General features: G+C 45.3%; 1 protein-coding gene and 1 pseudogene across 1 annotated transcript in view; one reads left to right on the top strand and one right to left on the bottom strand.

Moving 5' to 3' along the window:
- Window positions 1–15,027, top strand: part of LOC139254078 (zinc finger protein 271-like) — a 28,284-nt pseudogene extending 13,257 nt beyond the window's left edge.
- Window positions 1–19,585, bottom strand: part of LOC139254085 (zinc finger protein 271-like) — a gene marked incomplete at its 3' end in the record, with an annotated part of 222,481 nt that overhangs the window by 154,624 nt on the left and 48,272 nt on the right. The window lies entirely within an intron of this gene.

The following is a 19,585-nucleotide window of genomic DNA, read 5'->3' as shown; positions in this document are numbered from 1 at the left end:
CTGTGAATGGAAATCCCCCGTGAGCTGTTTTCTATAACAACAGTTTTCAGATTTCAGCCGTCCAGACAGACAGAAGGAGCCCTGGGAGCGAATAGATCGGTGCGATAAGCTGAACTGGACTTGTAAAAGGCAGTCCGCAATCACTTCTGTTGCAGTAAAAGGCATAGTATAGGTAACAGTGTCAAAGGCCTTTGTAAGGTCGAAGAAGGCCATGTATAAGGGCTGGCGCTGTTCCCTGCATTTTTCCTGTAGCTGTCGTGCTGGAAAAATCATGTCTGTTGTACCCCGTAGGGGTAGAAATCCACACTGCGACTTCGGGAGGAGCTCCTCGGCCACGGTAAAAAGACCCTGCTGCTGGCAGCTTATCAATTAAGGTTGAGGAGGACTCGAGCGACAACTTTCCCTGTGACTGATAGCAGGGAGATTCCTCTGGAGTTGCCGCAGTCAGACTTGTCCCCCTTTTGAAAGACGGTCACGATTACTGCAAACGAGCCAAAGGTGGGCAGCGGAAACATTACAAGGACACCCTCAAAACCTCCCTGATAAAGTGCGACATCCCCACTGACACCTGGGAGTCCTTGGCCCAAGACCACCCTCAGTGGAGGAAGTGCAACCGGGAGGGCGCTCAGCATCTCGAGTCTCATCTCTGAGAGCATGCAGAATCAAGCGCAGGCAGCGGAAAGAGCTTGCGGCAAACCAGTCCCCACCCACACTTTCCCTCAACGACTATCTATCCCACCTGTGACAGAGTCTGTGGCTCTTGTATTACATAGAAACATAGAAAATAGGTGCAGGAGTAGGCCATTCAGCCCTTCTAGCCTGCACCGCCATTCAATGAGTTCATGGCTGAACATGCAACTTCAGTACCCCCTTCCTGCTTTCTCACCATACCCCTTGATCCCCCGAGTAGTAAGGACTTCATCTAACTCCCTTTTGAATATATTTAGTGAATTGGCCTCAACTACTTTCTGTGGTAGAGAATTCCACAGGTTCACCACTCTCTGGGTGAAGAAGTTTCTCCTCATCTCGGTCCTAAATGGCTTACCCCTTATCCTTAGACTGTGACCCCTGGTTCTGGACTTCCCCAACATTGGGAACATTCTTCCTGCATCTAACCTTTCTAAACCCGTCAGCATTTTAAACGTTTCTATGAGGTCCCCTCATTCTTCTGAACTCCAGTGAATACAAGCCCAGTTGATCCAATCTTTCTTGATAGGTCAGTCCCACCATCCCGGGAATCAGTCTGGTGAATCTTCGCTGCACTCCCTCAATAGCAAGAATGTCCTTCCTCAAGTTAGGAGACCAAAACTGTACACAATACTCCAGGTGTGGCCTCACCAAGGCCCTGTACAACTGTAGCAACACCTCCCTGCCCCTGTACTCAAATCCCCTCGCTATGAAGGCCAACATGCCATTTGCTTTCTTAACCGCCTGCTGTACCTGCATGCCAACCTTCAATGACTGATGTACCATGACACCCAGGTCTCGTTGCACTCCCCTTTTCCTAATCTGTCACCATTCAGATAATAGTCTGTCTCTCTGTTTTTACCACCAAAGTGGATAACCTCACATTTATCCACATTATACTATTGGACTTTTCAGCCACCAAAGAACTCACTTCAGGAGTGGAAGCAAGTCTTCGTGATTCCGAGGGACTGCCTATGATAATGATGATGATGATGATGAGTATAGGTGATAAAAGATTGAGTACATTGGTGGAAGAAGGGTATCTCAGCTTGCCTACAACCAGTTGACCTCCCGGGTCTGGCCAGCTACCTTTTAAGTGCCCTTTCAGCCCTTTATTACCCTTTGTTTATGACAAAAAACATTTAAAGAAAGCTTTGGAGAGTTAAAAGTTGAAGAGACCTATTTGTCAATGAGAGCTACACCTACCGAAGGAGAGAGAGGGAGGGAACTACACACTGAGGCGCCCTGTTCCAGTAAGCCTGTGAATCAGCAGACCAGGTTTCAGTGCCTATGCTCACTGATTCTGTGCAGAGACAATCACTTCAATAGAAGAACAGTTTTTGTTGGATTTATGGTCTTTGTTTTGAGGCGGTCAGCTTGTTCCATGTAAGTTTGCACCTGCGGGCAGACAGTTGGCGAATTATATATATTGTACGAATTTATGTCGCATTCAGGTACCGAAAGTACTGGGTGTAGCAACTTTTTTTATCCTTTCGAAACTTGTGTCTTTTTTGGTTTTGTGCCTTTCCAAGCTGCAAGCGGGCGGGGATTGTGCAAGGTGTAAACAGGTCGATGTAACCTGAGCTTTTCCCCTGTCCATTTACATGTGCATTGTGGCTGCCGTTCCAGACCCGAGCCATTCAATACTTTATCCCCCTCTTTCCTTTTCTCTTTATCCCTCCCTGAACCTTCTCCCCTGTCATCATGCCTTCTTTCACCTCTCCTCTCTCGGATACTCTGCCCGCCTAAATCCCTACCCAGTCCTTCATTACTCTTCGACCTTCCTACTCTCCTGTCGCTGTCCTAGGCTTGACTCCCTCCTGGGCAAGCCTACAGCTTCCCTTGGTGCCTCTCTTGGCATCCTACGAAGGGCCCATCGAGGCACTCATCGCTGCCTCCTCACGAGCAGCAGCCCCGACTGTCCCAACCTACTCTTTCGCCGACCTTCCCACCCAACACGCCCGCCAACTGGGGGTGGGGGGGGGCTAATCCTGCCATCTCCTCCCCGTCCAACACATCTCCCCCCGCCTCCCCCCAGCGCTGGCCCTGTGGACGCTGGCAGTGGTGCAGCCATCACCGACCCTCTCCGCATCTCCCTCCAGAATGTACCTTCCACCACTTGCCCCACCCAGACCGCCATGGTGACGGTGTGGCTCTCATCACCAAATCCTCTGGCACATTCTCCTCCTTTGAACAACTCATCTTATTCCACCCCTCTCACCTCTCTTTTAAAATTCTCAATCACTACCACCCACATACCATAAAAATGTTATTACCGATATTTCTTCACTACTTTCCTCCCTCTGCCTCTGCATTGAACGACTTTCATCCTCTGTGATTTCAACCTCCATCTAAATTCAACATGCTCTCTCTCATCTGAGTTCACTAGCCAAGGGACATAGACTTGAACGGATGTGGTGGTCAACTGGTTGAGCGATGCACCATCAGATCTGGCTGGACCACAATCACTCCCTCCATATAAACTCCCCAACTCATATTTACGGCCACCCTCCCCCCTCCCCCTGACCTTGCCATCTCTCTTGGCCTCACTATTCCCATTGAGTAAATCGCAGATAAGGCCATCTCTGACCACTTCCTTGTATAGCTCTCCCCCACATCCCCCTTCCACCCCTCTCTCCACCCCAACCCTACTTCCTTCTGTGCCGCTCCTGGAAAAAACTCTCTCCCTACTCTCTTCGAACTGCATTTATGGACTCCCAACTGTCCAGCCTTTGGCCCTCCATTCACCATTACATTTCTGCAGCTCGTCACACCCTCACCATCACCTCTGATGCCCTAGGCCCTGTTAAAACAATTCCTCTCTCGCAGCCTGGCTGTTCCCCGGTACAGCCCTGATCTTCACTCCCTCAAGTTCAAGGGACGCAGACTTGAACGGATGTAGTGGACAACTGGTTGAGTCATGCACCATCAGATCTGGCTGAACCACAAGCATTATCAGGTCCTGCTCTCGTCTGCCAAAATCGTTCACACATCCAGAATCATTCTGGAATGTAAAGATAAACCCCGGTTTTGATTCTCCACTGCTAACCATCTTTTTTAAACCCCTCTCCCCAGACTTCACCCTCATCTCTGATATTAAGTGTCAGGAGCTCATGGACTTTCTTTGTCTCTAAGATTGAGACCATCCCTTCAGCTGTCTCTGCCTCATCCCTTCCTTCCCCTTGCCCATCGGGCTAAAATTACTCTAAGGATCCCCCCTGCCCTAGCCCTGACCTCACATCTTTCCCCAGTCTCTCTCCGATCTCCCCTCATGACCTTTCTGAGCACATCCTGTCCATGAGGCCTACTTACTGCTAACTTAACCCCATTCCCACCAAACTGCTGACCACCCAACTTCCTTTTCTGGCTCCCATGTTAGTTCACATTCTCTTCTCAGGTACTATCCTCCTCTCCCTCAAATCTGCTCTCATCACCACTCTCCTCAAAAAAACAACCGTCAACTCTCCCTTTCCTCGCCAAAGTCCTTGAATATGTTGTCCGCTCCCAAATCCATGCCCATCTTTCCTGCAATTCCATGTTTGAATCCCTCCAATCCAATTTCCACGCCTGCCACAGTACGGAAACGGCTTTTATCAAAGTCACAAATGACATCCTTTGCGACTGTGACAACGGTAAGCTATCCCTCCTTTTCCTTCTTAACTTATCTGCAGCCTTTGACACGGTTGACCACTCTATCCTTCTCCAACATCTCTCCACCGTCGTCCAGCTGGGTGGGACTGCATTTGTCTGCTTCCATTCTTATCCATCTAATCATAGCCATGGAATCACCTGCAATGGCTTCTCTTTCCACCCCGCATCGTTACTTCTAGTGCCCCCAAGCATCTATCCTTGGCCCTTCCTAGTTCTCATCTACATATTGCCCCTTGGCAAAATGATCTGAAAACATAGTGTCAGTTTCCACATGTATGCTGATGATATCCGGTTCTACCTCACTACCACTTCTCTCGACCCTTCCATGGTCATTAAATTGTCTGACTGCTTGTCCAATATCCAGTTCTGGATGAACAGAAATGTTCTCCAATGAATATTGCGAAGATCGTTTTTGGTCATCACCATTGTTTTTGGTCTTCGCCACAAACTCTGCTCTCTAGCCACTGACTCCATCCCTGTCCTTAACTCATGTCTGAGGCTGAGCCAGACTGCTCGCTACCTTGGTGTCATATTTGACTCTGAAATTAGCTTTTGACCATATATCCACTGCTAACTAAGATTGCCTATTTCCACCTCTGTAACATCACCCATCTCCGCCCTTGCCTCAGTTTATCCGCTGTTGAAGCCCTCATCCATGCCTTTGTTACCTCTAGACGTGACATTTCCAATGCACTCATGGCTGGCCTCCCACATTCTATCCTACGTAATTTAGAGGTGATCCAAAACTCGGCTGCCCATGTCCTATCTCGCACCAAGTCCCGCTCACCCATCATTGACCAACATTGGCTTCCAGTTAAGCAATGCCTTTATTTCAATATTCTCATCTTTGTTTACAAATCTTTCCATGGCCTCCCCCCTCCCTATCGCTGTAATCTCCTCCAGCCCCACAACCCCCCGAGATATCTGTGCTCCTCTAATTCTGCCTTCTTGAGCATCCCTAATCATAATGGCTCAATCATTGGTGGCCGTGCCTTGAGCTGCCTAGGCCCCAAGCTCTGGAACTCGCGGCCTAAACCTCTCTACCTCTCTTTCCTCCTTCAAGATGTTTCTTAAAACATACTTCTTTGACCAAGCTTTTGGACACCTGCCCCCGATTTCTACTTATGTGGCTCAGTGTCAATGTTTTTATCTCAACACTCCTGTGAAGCGCCTTGAGATGTTTCACTATGTTAAAGGCGCTATATAAATACAAGTTGTTGTTGTTACAAACAAATTATAGCTAAACACTTGCAAAAGGTAGGCCAAAAAAGCTTCATAATCTCATCAATAAGGCACTAAATCGCCAGCAAAATATTTGCTTGCATATATTCCATTGTGATTTGCTTCATTGTTTTGAAAAATACTTGACAATGGGACAGATTTTTCAGTCAACACTTGCACTTGCCCACACACTTTCTGTGGGGATTTGCACTGGAACTTGCTGTGATTGGACAGCCATTTTGGTGCAGCGTCCTCTGCAGGGAATCTGGGACAAATAACTGGGACAGCAACTATGTGTCTCCTTAACCAATCTGATTGAAGAATTGTTACAGAGCAGTGCAGGAAAAAAAACATTGACAGAAGGGTCGAGAACCAAAGGACACAGAATTTTTTGTAGGGCTACAGGGAAAGGGTGGGGTAGTGAGACTAGCTGAGGTGCACTTGCAGAGAGCTAGCACTGGCTCGAAGGGCCAAATGGATTTCTGTGCTGTAACCATTCTATGATTGTATGATTCTAAGTGGAGTTGAGATCAAAGATCAGCCATGATCTTATTGAATGGCGGAGCAGACTCGAGGGATTGTATGACCTACTCCTGCTCCTAATTTTTACATTCTTATGATGTATTCAATATTTATACAGAATGTTAATCTCCAGCCTAGGTATGCGGGTTATTCAGATCAGCAGAAACGAACCATAACTGCTAGAATGAACATGGTTCAGTCCTCAATCCGATTACAGAAAATCATGTTCTATTCACTAGAAAGGGTGAAGAGAAGATTTGTAAGAATGTTGCCAGGATTGAGAAACTTTAGCTATGAGGAAAGATTTAGATTCGGGTTATTTTCCTTCGAACAGAGGAGTCTGTGAGGAGATTTAATTGAGGTGTATACAAGTATGCGGATGACACTAAGTTGGGTGGCAGTGTGAGCTGCGAGGAGGATGCTAAGATGCTGCAGAGTGACTTGGATAGGTTAGGTGAGTGGGCAAATGCATGGAAGATGAAGTATAATGTGGATAAATGTGAGGTTATCCACTTTGGTGGTAAAAACAGAGAGACAGACTATTATCTGAATGGTGACAGATTAGGAAAAGGGGAGGTGCAACGAGACCTGGGTGTCATGGTATATCAGTCATTGAAAGTTGGCATGCAGGTACAGCAGGCGGTTAAGAAAGCAAATGGCATGTTGGCCTTCATAGCAAGGGGATTTGAGTACAGGGGCAGGGAGGTGTTACTACAGTTGCACAGGGCCTTGGTGAGGCCACACCTGGAGTATTGTGTACAGTTTTGGTCTCCTAACTTGAGGAAGGACATTCTTGCTATTGAGGGAGTGCAGCGAAGGTTCACCAGACTGATTCCCGGGATGGCGGGACTGACATATCAAGAAAGACTGGATTAACTGGGCTTGTATTCACTGGAGTTCAGAAGAATGAGAGGGGATCTCATAGAAACGTTTAAAATTCTGATGGGTTTAGACAGGTTAGATTCAGGAAGAATGTTCCCAATGTTGGTGAAGTCCAGAACCAGGGGTCACAGTCTAAGGATAAGGGGTAAGCCATTTAGGACCGAGGTGAGGAGAAACTTCTTCACCCAGAGAGTGGTGAACCTGCGGGGAATTCTCTACCACAGAAAGTTGTTGAGGCCAATTCACTAAATATATTCAAAATGAGTTAGATTTAGTCCTTACTACTAGGGGGATCAAGGGGTATGGCGAGAAAGCAGGAATGGAGTACTGAAGTTGCATGTTTTGCCATGAACTCATTGAATGGCGGTGCAGGCTCGAAGGGCCGAATGGCCTACTCCTGCACCTATTTTCTATGTTTCTATGTTTCTATGTTTCTACGAGGGTCCTGGACAGAGTGGATAGGAAGGACTTATTTCCCTTAGCAGAGGGGTCAATAACCAGGGGGCATAGACATAAAGTAGTTGGTAGAAGGATTAGAGGGGAGATGAGGCAACATTTCTTCACCCAGAGGGTGGTGGGAGTCTGGAACTCACTGTCTGAAAAGGTGGTAGAGGCAGAAACCCTCATCACATTTAAAAGATACTTGGATGTGCACTTACAGGACTACGGACCTAGTGCTGGAAGGTGGGATTGGGCTAGGTAACTCTGTCGACCGATGCAGACACGATGCACCGAATGGCCTCCTGCTGTGTCCTAATTTTCTGTGATTCTGTGATAAGTTCTTACAATGGTGGGGCCTTTGCCCAGCATTCCCCGCGGGGCAGCATATGCCGCACCCAGACGACAGGAGCCAGCCGCGCAGGCGCAGTACCGGGCAATGTTTCGAGCATGCGCAGAGCGTGCACTGGAGACACACGGACGCTGAGACGAGCTCAGGCTTGAGCTGGGCTCTGCACCGGGTGAGAATCAGGGGGCACAGGGGAGTCATCGATAGGCAAGTGGGCGTAGAGGCTTCATAAACAGCTGGTGTCGGCCGCAAGCCCCGAGTAATAACCCGAAACTCCCGCGTTTGCAGCGACGGGTTTTTCTCCCGGTAACAGGCCCGGATTAACCGCCATCTTTGTACAGGAAGGCGGGGTGGTTCAGCGAGCGGCTCGCTCGCTTCATGGCGTAACACCGCATGCGCAGCCAGGTTGGGGCTTCAGCGTCTTCCCAACCGGGTCCCAGTGCTCGGGAGAGCTATCTCTGACTCATTTATTTTATTCTCACTCACCACACATCTGATTTCTCAACATCTTTCCTGAAGGCGTTGGTAAGTGCCCAGCTTATGGTTTACATCCCACACAAGTATAAGAGAAGAGCCCCAGAGCTGGACCCCCTTCTACAGTCCCAGGGTTAGAATCCCCATGCACAGTCCAGGGTTAAAATCATAGAATCATAGAAGTTTGCAGCATGGAAGGAGGCCATTTCGGCCCATCGTGTCTGGGCCAGCCAACAAGAGGCCTATTCCCACTTTCCAGCTCTAAGTCAGTAACCCTGCAGGTCATGGCACTTTAAGTGCAAATCCAATACTGTTTAAATGTGGTGAGGATTTCTGCCTCTACCACCCTTTCAGGCAATGTGTTCCGGACCCACAGAATCCTCTGCGTGAAGAACTTTCCTCTCTAAACCTTGTACCAATTACTTTAAGTTTATGCCCCTGGTTGTTGACCCCTCTGCGAAGGGAAATAGGTCCTTTTTATCCACTATATCTAAGCCCCTCATAATTTTATACACTTCAATGAGGTCTCCCCTCAACCTCCTCTGTTGCTAGGAAAACAAACACAGCCTATCCAATCTGTTCTCGTAGCTAAGATTCTCCACTCCCGGCAACATCCTCGTAAATCTCCTTTATACCCTCTCCAGTGCAATCACGTCCTTCCTTTAATGTGGTGACCAGAACTGCACACAGAACTCCAGTTGTGACGTAACAAGTGTTTTACACAGTTGAAGCATAACCCACCCGTTCTTATATTCTATGCCTAGGCTAATAAAGGAAAGCATTCCGTGTGCCTTCTTAAACACCTTATCCACCTGGCCTGCTACCTTCAGGGATCTGTGGACATGCACTCCCAGGTCCCTTTGTTCTTCTACACTTCTCAATGTCCTACCATTTAATGTGTATTCCCTTTCCTTGTTAGCCCTCCCCAAATGCATTACTTCACACTTCTCTGGATTAGACAGTCCCAGGATTAGAATCCCCATGTACAGTCCGGGGTTAGAATCCCCATGTACAATCCTAGGGTTAGAATTCCCAGGTACAGTCCCAATGTTAGAATCCCCATGTACAATTCTAATGTTAGAATTCCCATGTAAAGTCCCAGGGTTAAAATTCCCATATACAGTCCCAGAATTAGGTTCCCCATGTACAGTCCCAGGGTTAGAATCCCCATATACAGTTCCAGGGTTGGAATCCCCATGTACAGTCCCAGAGTTAGACACCCCATTTACATTCCCAGGGTTGTAATCCCCATGTACAGTCCCGGGGTTAGAATCCCCATGTACAATCCTAGGGTTAGAATTCCCAGGTACAGTCCCAATGTTAGAATCCCCATGTACAATTCTAATGTTAGAATTCCCATGTACAGTCCCAGGGTTAAAATTCCCATATACAGTCCCAGAGTTAGGTTCCCCATGTACAGTCCCAGGGTTAGAATCCCCATATACAGTTCCAGGGTTGGAATCCCCATGTACAGTCCCAGAGTTAGACACCCCATTTACATTCCCAGGGTTGTAATCCCCATGTACAGTCCCGGGGTTAGAATCCCCATGTACAGTCCCAGGGTTAGACTCCCCATGTACAGTCCCAGGGATAGAATCCCCAAGTACAGTCCTAATGTTAGAATTCCCATGTACAGTCCCAGGGTTAGAATTCCCAAGTACAGTCCCACGTTTGGAACCCGGTGCATGGAAGTGGAATTTCAGCCTCGGTGTTACAAGTTCATCGGTTACAGGCTGGAGAGAGGAATAATTCACTGCCAGGCCTTTTTAAATTTGTGTGGTGAGGTATTCCAGTTTCCGGTAACACTAATCCTGGATTTAAAGGAGGGGAGAGCTGTGTTTAAAGTGAAAAGATCAGCTAGAACATAAGAACAAGGAGCAGGAGTAGGCCATTTGGCCCCTTGAGCCTGCTCCGCCATTTATTAAGATCATCGCTGATCTGTTCATGGAATCAGCTCCATTTCCCTGCCCGTTCCCCATAACCTTTTATTCCCTTATCACTCAAAAATCTGTCTGTCTATCCGCCTTAAATATATTCAATGACCCAGCCTAAACAGCACTCTGGGGCAGAGAATTCCACGGATTTACAACCCTCTGATAGAAGAAATTTCTCCTCATCTCAGTTTTAAATAGGGCGGACCCTTATTCTGAGACTATGTCCCTTAGTTTTAGTTTTCCCTATGAGTTCTGCATCCACCTTGTCGAACCCCTTCATTATCTTAGTTTTGATAAGATCACCTCTCACTCTTCTGAACTCCAATGAGTATAGGCCCAATCTACTAAACCTATCTTCATAAGTCAACCCCCTCATCTCCGGAATCAAACTAGTGAACCTTCTCTGGACAGCCTCCAATGCAAGTATATCCTTCCTTAAATACCGAGACCAAAACTGTACACAGTACTCCAGGTGTGGCCTCACCAATACCCTGTACAGTTGTAGCAGGATGTTTATGCTTTTATACTCCATCCCCCTTGCAATAAAGGCCAACATTCAATTTGCCTTCCTGATTACTTGCTGTACCTGCATACTAACTTTTTGTGTTTCATGCACAAGGAGTCACAGGTCCCACTGGACTGCAGTACTTCGCAATCTTTCTCCATTTAAATTATAATTTGCTTTGCTATTATTTCTGCCAAAGTGGAAAACCTCAAATTTTCCCACATACTCCATCTGCCAAATGTTTGCCCACTCACTTAACCTGTCTATATCCCTTTTCAGATTTCTTGTGTCCTCCTCACAATTTGCTCGTCCACCCATCTTTGTATCATCAGCAAACTTGGCTACATTACACTCAGTCCCTTCAAGTCATTAATATGGATTGTAAATAGTTGAGGCTTCAGCATCAATCCCTGCGGCACTGCACTAGTTACAGTTTGACAACTTGAAAATGACCCATTTATCACGACTCTCTCTTTTCTGTTAGTTAGCCAATCCTCTATCCATTCTACTACTATATTACTCCCAACACCTTGAACTTTTATCTTGTGCAGTAACCTTTTATGTGGCACCTTATCGAATGCCTTCTGGCAATCGAAATACACCACATCCACTGGTCCCCCCTTATCCACCCTGCTCGTTACATCCTCAAAGAACTCCAGCAAATTTGTCAAACATGATTTCCCTTTCATAAAACCATGCTGGCTCTGCTTGATTGAATTATGCTTTTCCAAATGTCCCGTTATTGCTTCCTTAATGTTGGGATAAAAAGAACACTTCTCTTCCTCAAGGTGGACTCCCTGATATAAGGAATTAACACCCGCCCATCCGTATAGCGACCAAGGAATCACTCAAATGAAACCTTGGTTTAACCGGTTTTATTTGAGCATGCTAGGGAAGAATTCCGATGAATATTTTCCAATACAACAGTTTGTAATTACAATTATACATTTTCTGAGGTGTGCGACCCTCCTACAAAACCACCGATTGGCTCACTACTATCAGCGAAGTTACATTGATTTGTTGACCCTTATCAGACTGGCTCTGGGTGGTTCCCCCCACCTGTCCATCTCTCATCACACGTCACCCTCCCGGAATGTGATATACAGTGGTGTCAACTTTGCCTCAGTTCCTCATGACGTGTTGATGAACTTTGTTTTCCAGGGTGGTGCCTCCTTACCCCTTTCCCAAGAACTCTAGTCAGAACTACCAGTCAATACCATCCTGTGCCCATGTTGCTATAATCTATGTTCCCAAACATTTTACTGTCCTTGTTCTGTACTAAATACAGCTTCCATGAGTCTGTACTAAGGTTAATACAAGAGATGGTTCATTAACCATCAGGCTTTGCTGCTTCCCTCGTCTTAACCCAATGTAAGCGAGTGTACAAGCGTGCTTTACATACATAAGCAAGTTTTACATACAATCGGTCAATCACAATCCCTACCGTAAGACAGAGGAACTCCGGATTCCTCAGAACCTCCTAATACTGATAAGCCCTACAATCTCAACCATGTGTTAGATCAATTCACTACTTTCAGTATCCACTTTAGTGACCATCCATCTGTCCCCACTCTAGTGACCGTATTTTATCCCCTTACACTTAATAATGGACTCCAGCATTTTCCCAATGACCGATGTTAGGCTAATTGGTCTATAGCTTTCTGCTTTCTGTCTGCCTCCTTTTTTAAATAGGGACGTTACATTTGCAGTTTTCCAATCCGCTGGGACCTCCCCAGAATCCAGGGAATTTTGGTAGATTACAACCAATGCATCCACTATCTCTGCAGCCACTTCCTTTAAGACCCTAGGATGTACGCCATCAGGTGCAGGGGACTTGTTCGCCTTTAGTCCCATTATTTTACCAAGTACTACTTATTTAGTTATAATGATCCTCCCTATAGCCACATGATTATCCACTATTGGGATGTTTTTAGTGTCTTCTGCCATGAAGGCCAATACAAAACATCTCTGCCCTTTCCCTGTTCCCCATTATTAATTCCCCTGTCTCATCTTCCAGGGAACCAACATTTACTTGAGCCACTCTTTTCCTTTTTATGTAACTGTAGGAACTCTTATTATTTGTTTTTATATTTTGTACTAGTTTACTTTCATAATCTATCTTCCCTCTCTTTATTATTTTTTTACTCATTCTTTGCTTAAAAGTTTCCTAATCCTCCGGCCTCCCACTAGTCTTGGCCACATTGTATGCCCTTGTTTTCAATTTGATACCCTCCCTTATTTTCTTAGTTAGCTACGGATGGTTATCTCTTCTCTTAACATCGTTCCTTCTCACTGGAATATATTTTTGTTGCGAGTTAGTAAATATTTCCTTAAATGTCTGCCACTGTTTATCAACCACCATTCACTTTAATCTATTTTCCCAGACCACTTTAGCCAACTCTGCCTTCATACCTTAGTAGTCTCCTTTATTTAAGCTTAGGACACCGGTTTGAGCACTAACTTTTTCACCCTCCAACTGAATTTGAAATTCAACCAAGTTATAGTCACTCATTCCTAGAGGTTCCTTATCTAGGAGATTGTTTACTAATCCTGTCTCATTACACAGTACCAGATCTAAGAATTTTCCAATTAATAGTTTTTGATCAATATCGACTCCCACAGGGAGGGGAAATTCTGTAATAAGGAAGGAACCGGGCAAGATTTGAAAGGTTTTAACAAAGGATTCGAGGGACTCTTACATTTGAGATCTTTATTTTGTCCACTCGAGGATTTAGATAACTGACTTCCTCCTGTAAATATAGAGCTGTATTATTAGGCCGTGAAATAAATTTGCTGAGTGAATTTAAATTTAAAATCAGGGTTGCAGGTCTGATGCTCTATTCACACATCGACAGTGGGGAAGATGCTGTGGGGCACATGCTAAGTCCCTAACTGAAAGTTTAATTAACAGACTGGGTTTTGGATTAAATGATCCCGGGTGTGAGAGGGAACGTTGTCTGGAAACTTGAGTTGTCAGTTCTGAATTTCTATCCTGTACTTACAGAGATGACTTTTGTAAATTCCTTTTACAGCGTATTAGAACGGGAGGATTCACAGACGGGAAACTCGAACCAAACATCACATAAAGATCTGACAGAGTCACTCGATTCATCAAGACCTGAATACCATCGGCCTTTGACTGTGGAAGGAGAAATGTCTATCTGTTCTGTCTGTAAGAAAAGATTTCAAATATCAGTGTGACTGGAAAAGCACTGAGACATACACACCCGAGTGAGAGTGTTCCAGTGCACTGACTGGAAAGAGCTTTAACCAGTTACACAGCCTGAAAAAACATTGCACCATTCACAGCGGGGAGAAACTGTACACGTGTTCTGTGTGTGGACGAGGCTTCAACTGATCACCCAACCTGGAGAGACACAAGGACACCCGTACCATTGGGAAACCGTGGGAATGTGGGGACTGTGGGAAGGGATTCAGATCCCCATCCCGGTTAAAAATTCACCAGCGAGTTCACACTGGGGAGAGGCCGTTCACCTGCTCCTTGTGTGGGAAGGGTTTCACTGACTCATCCAGCCTGCTGACACACCAGCGAGTTCACACTGGGGAGAGGCCGTTCACCTGCTCTGTGTGTGGGAAGGGATTCGCTCTGTCATCTGGCCTGCTGGCACACCAGCGAGTTCACACTGGGGAGAGGCCGTTCACTTGCTCCAAATGTGGGAAGGGATTTACTCAGTCTTCCGGCCTCCTCAAACACCAGCGAGTTCACACTGGGGAGAAGCTGTTCACCTGCTATGTCTGTGAGAAGAGATTCACTCAGTCATCCAACCTGCTGGCACACAAGCAGCAAGTTCACACCGGGGAGAGACCATTCATCTGCTCTATGTGTGGGAAGGGATTCACTCGGTCATCCAACCTGCTGACACACCAGCGAGTTCACACTGGGGAGAGGCCATTCACCTGCTCTGTGTGCGGAAAGGGATTCTCTCAGTCATCCCACCTGCTGGCACACAGCAAGCAAGTTCACACCGAGGAGAGGTCATTCATTTGCTCTGAATGTGGGAAGGGATTCGCTTTGTCATCTGGCCTTCAGAAACACCTGCAAATTCACACTGGAGAGAGGCCGTTTAGCTGCTCTGTCTGTGGGAAGAGATTCACTCGGTCATCCAGCCTGCTGGTACACAACAAACAAGTTCACACGAAGGAGAAGCCATTCCCTTGCACCATGTGTGGGAAGGGATTTGCTGTGTCATCCGACCTCCTGAAACACCAACTAGTTCACAACTGACTGCAGGGGTTGGATTCTGCTGTTAATCACACCCGGGACTGAACCATGTTCATTCTGGAAGTTGGGATTTGTTTCTGCCAATGTTAGTAATATAACCCTATAACTCGGCTATAGTTTGATAATCTGTATAAATGTCAAATAAATCAGCTTTCTTTTAAACACCGTGTGCCTAGTCCTGATATCACAATGATAATACGAGCTGATTGACGACTTGTTATGAACTGGGTGGAATCCATCTTAGAACGGAGTTCCCACAACTTTTAAAAAGATGGATCTACAAGATGTCCAAGTCTGACATTCAATTTCACCCGATGGGAAATATTTTGATAATCTGTTATTGTCACAGAGCAAAGCAGCATTGTTACTTTAACATCAGTTTAATCAAATTCAATGGGCAGTCCGATTTCCAAAGGGAAACGCCTCCTTTGAGCTGACAGTGTTGACAGTTCTGCAGCTCATTTCTCACTGTGTTCATTCTTTAATTTTCATTCATTCTCGGGATGTGGGTGAGCCAGATTGGCATTTATTGCCCATCCTTAATTGCCCCTTTAGAAGGTGGTGGTGAGCCGCTGCCTTCTTGAACCGTACTGCAGTCTGTGTGCTGAGGTCAGGATGGTGCATGACTTGGAGGGGATCTTGGAGGTGCTGGTCTTTCCATACACCTGCTGTCCTTGTCCTTCTACACGGAGGAGGTTGTGGGTTTGGAAGGTGCTGTCAAAGAAGCCTTGGTGACTTGCTGCTGTAGATGATGCACACTACAGCCATAGTGGTCTCATGTTTTTCATCCAATACAGGCCTCAGCCCAGACATTTGTTCCCAATGTTGATGCAGTGGTTCAAGAGGTGCCGGGTATCAGGAGCAGTATCGAGAGGTGCCGGGTATCAGGAGCAGTATCGAAGGATAGGTGGAACAGTAAGCTGTGAGGAGAACACAAAGCATCTGCAAAGGGATATGGATGTTAAGAGAGTGGGCACTAAGGTGGCAGATAGAGCATAATGTGGGGAACTGTGAGGTTATTCACTTTAGTAGGAAGGACAGAAAAACAGAATGTTTTAAGTTGTGAGAAAATGTTAAATATTGGGTGTTCAGAGAAGCTTGGGTGTCATCGTACAGTAAACACACATTTAGCATGCAGGTACAGCAAGCAATTAAGAAGTTGAATAGCATGTTGGCCTTTATTGCAAGAGGGTTGGAGTACAAGAGTAAGGAAGTCTTACTACAATTGTACAGGGTTTTGATGAGACCATAGAGGCGGTCCAACGAAGATTTACTAGATTGATCCTTGGGATGAGAGGGTTGTTCTATAAGGAGAGATTGAGTAGATTATACTCTCTGGAGTTTAAAAGAATGAGAGGGGATTTCATTGAAAAATATAAGATTCTGAGGGGGATTGACAGGGTAGATGCTGAGAGTTTGTTCCACTGGCTGGAGAGTCTAGAAATAGGGGGCAGTCGCAGGATAAGGGGTGGGCCATTTCAGACCGAGTTGAGGAGGAATTTCTTCACTCAGAGGGTTGTGAATTTTTGGAATTCTCTACCTGAAAGGACTGTGGATGCTGAGTCATTGAGTATATTCAAGGCTAAGATAGATAGATTTATGGACTTTAGGAGAATCACGGGACTATGGGGAACAGACCTGAAAGTGGAGTTGAGGTTGATGATTAACCATGATCTTATTGAGTAGCGGAGCAGGCTCGAAGTGCTGTATGGCCTACTCCTGCTTCCAATTCTTATGCTCTTATGTTCTAAATAGTTTCCAGAGACTGAAGGGTCTGTAGCCAGAGGACACAGATTTAACTAGCAAAAGAATCAGAGGCAAAATGATGAAATAAATATGCAATGAGCTGTTATGATCTGGAATACATGGCCTGAAAGGGGGCCAGGAGCAGATTCAGTAATACATTTCAAAAGGGATTTGGGAAATACTTGAGTATGAAAAAATGCAGGGATATTGGGAAAGAGCAGGGAAAGTGGGACTGCTTGGGATATTGGGAAAGAGCAGGGTGAGTGGGACTGATTGTGATATAGGGAAGGAGCAGGGGGAGTGGGACTAATTGGTTAGATCTTTCAAATGAGTGCCAGCACATGCAACAGTGGGCTGGATGTACACAATCTGAAATGTAGCATTCTTAGATTCTGTGATTCTATAACTACATCATGTCTCTGTTTATATTACACTAGACCCTGTCTCTGTTTATATTACACCAGACCCTGTCTCTGTTTATATTACATTAGACCCTGTCTCTGTTATTATTACACCAGACCCTGTCTCTGTTATTATTACACCAGACCCTGTCTCTGTTTATATTGCACCAGACCCTGTCTCTGTTTATATTACACCAGACCCTGTCTCTGTTTATAGTACACTAGACCCTGTCTCTGTTTATAGTACACTAGACCCTGTCTCTGTTTATATTACACCAGACCCTGTCTCTGTTTATATTACACCAGACCCTGTCTCTGTTTATAGTACACTAGACCCTGTCTCTGTTTATAGTACACTAGATCCTGTCTCTGTTTATATTACACTAAGCCCTGTCTCTGTTTATATTACACTAGACCCTGTCTCTGTTTATATTACACTAGGCCCTGTCTGTGTTTATATTACACTAGACCCTGTCTCTGTTCATATTACACTATACCCTGTCTCTGTTTATATTATACTAGACTCTATCTCTGTTTATATTACACTAGACCCTGTCTCTGTTTATATTACACGAGGCCCTAACTCTTGTTTACTTGACACGATTCCCTTTCTCACTTTATACTACAATAGAACCTGTCTCCACTAGTACTGCACCAGACCTTGCGTCTGTAAGATAGAGAGACAAATGATAGATGGTGGAATAGATATATGTTGATAATCGTAAAGATATGTATTTGCGTGTGTGAGAGCATGCAACCATTTTTTTTAAATTAGAAGCAGGTTTATTCTTGTTAATAGCTATCAGCAGCTGTGGGCAATGTCCTATTGATCTGGTATTGTGTGGGTAATATTTGTGTTGAGAGGATAGGGTGAATCTTGTAACAATCTCCCAGAGATGGACTGGGATTGAGGGACAGGACTGAAGGGGAGCAATTCACTGCACTTTGCACTACTTCGTGGCACTTTGTGTGTTAAAGATTACTAATTCATACTTGTGTTGTCCTGTGCCAACTGCTCACAGATTTTAATGCTAAGGATTGTTTTCTCTGCAGTATTTTCTATTGAGCTTTGCCTGGCCCACTGATTGTGTCAGAGCCTGGAACCGTGACCTCATAGAACCGCCGGATGGGCAGCCGCAGGGTCCAAATGATCGCCGGGCGCACTAACTCTCATCTGATTAAGAGAAACAACTGGAATAAAGCACACACCTCACTCTATATAGGTGTGATGTGTAGGTGTACATCATTCTTAATGTTTGCAAGTGCCTTCTGCAAAAATAAATGATTATCTTCACCAGTTATTTTTCACCATTTTATATCCTTTTATTCAAATGTAATTGCAGATAGTTTAATATCATTACCATTTATTGATAACCCATTGTCTTGTGTGCTATTGTTTAGAAAGTGCTGTCACAGTGACCATTCTGTTACCAAGGTGACCATGTCTGTCCGCAGTATTCAGTGGGAAAGGGGATTAAATCACACCGAGGATAATGAGCAGCCCCCCACCAGTCTCTGCACTTTATTGTCCAGTGATCGCCTCACCATCACACAGGAGCTCCTGATATTTACCTCCAGTGTGTGATGATTGGTGCAAGTAATGGTAAAAATAAAACTACCTGTACCTGGCATGAGGTTAATAAACCTGTAACTCACTGATCGAATATTTCCCTCATTTAAAAAGAATGAAACATTTGTTACTCTCTAGAGAATTGTGCACTATTTCTATTTCCATAGTCTTCTTTCTTTTGACTGTTACCTTCACTGTTTCCTTCTCAACCTCTTCCAACATCTGTGGGAATGGTCTAGTGCAATAATAACTGGAGCCGGGACGAGAAAGAAACAAGCCTTAGTGTTAATAATAGAAACAATATTTGGTGCAATAACTGAAAGATGTCATAGTACTCTAATTGTGGTCTAATCAAGGTTCGTTACAGGTTTAGCATAACTTTCCTACTTTTCAATTCTTTTTTTCTATGTATCAGAAGAAAATGTAAATTTAGATGCTTCATCAACACCCCCCCCCCCCTCCCCATCTTTTAATCAAAAGCAGCAGTCACCAAGATGTTCCCATGACTGTGCCAATAACTTAACGTTGCTCCCAGGTAGTGTCCAAGAGCAGCCACCCTCTTGCTCAAGTAAAATGTTTTGCCTTTTCACAGCAGCGCAATTAAATTCAAAAAGAAGCAATATGGCAGGAAATCATTTGCATTGAAGCCTCAAGGTGTCAAACTCCCTCCTTTCCGGAGACCATTAATCATGCCCTGAAGTAAGGATTGATCTTAATAAATGCAACTGCAACCATCCTCTGCCAAAAACCAAGCAGTCAATACATGATCTGCATGGCCTGTCATTTCTGCTGGTATCACATTAACAGAGGCAGGATCCACTTTAAAAATACCAAAAACATGCTCCGATTGATTACTGGCAGAGCCACAGTCTAGAGTAATAATAATAGAGTTGTGCACGAGAACTGGAATAACAGGGGCAGGTAATCATAACATGATTAGTCAGAGTCACCATGGCTTTATG

The sequence above is a fragment of the Pristiophorus japonicus genome, unplaced genomic scaffold, assembly GCF_044704955.1.
Source record: "Pristiophorus japonicus isolate sPriJap1 unplaced genomic scaffold, sPriJap1.hap1 HAP1_SCAFFOLD_532, whole genome shotgun sequence".
NCBI classification, from domain to species: domain Eukaryota; kingdom Metazoa; phylum Chordata; class Chondrichthyes; family Pristiophoridae; genus Pristiophorus; species Pristiophorus japonicus.
This window is presented reverse-complemented; position numbering and strand designations above follow the sequence as displayed.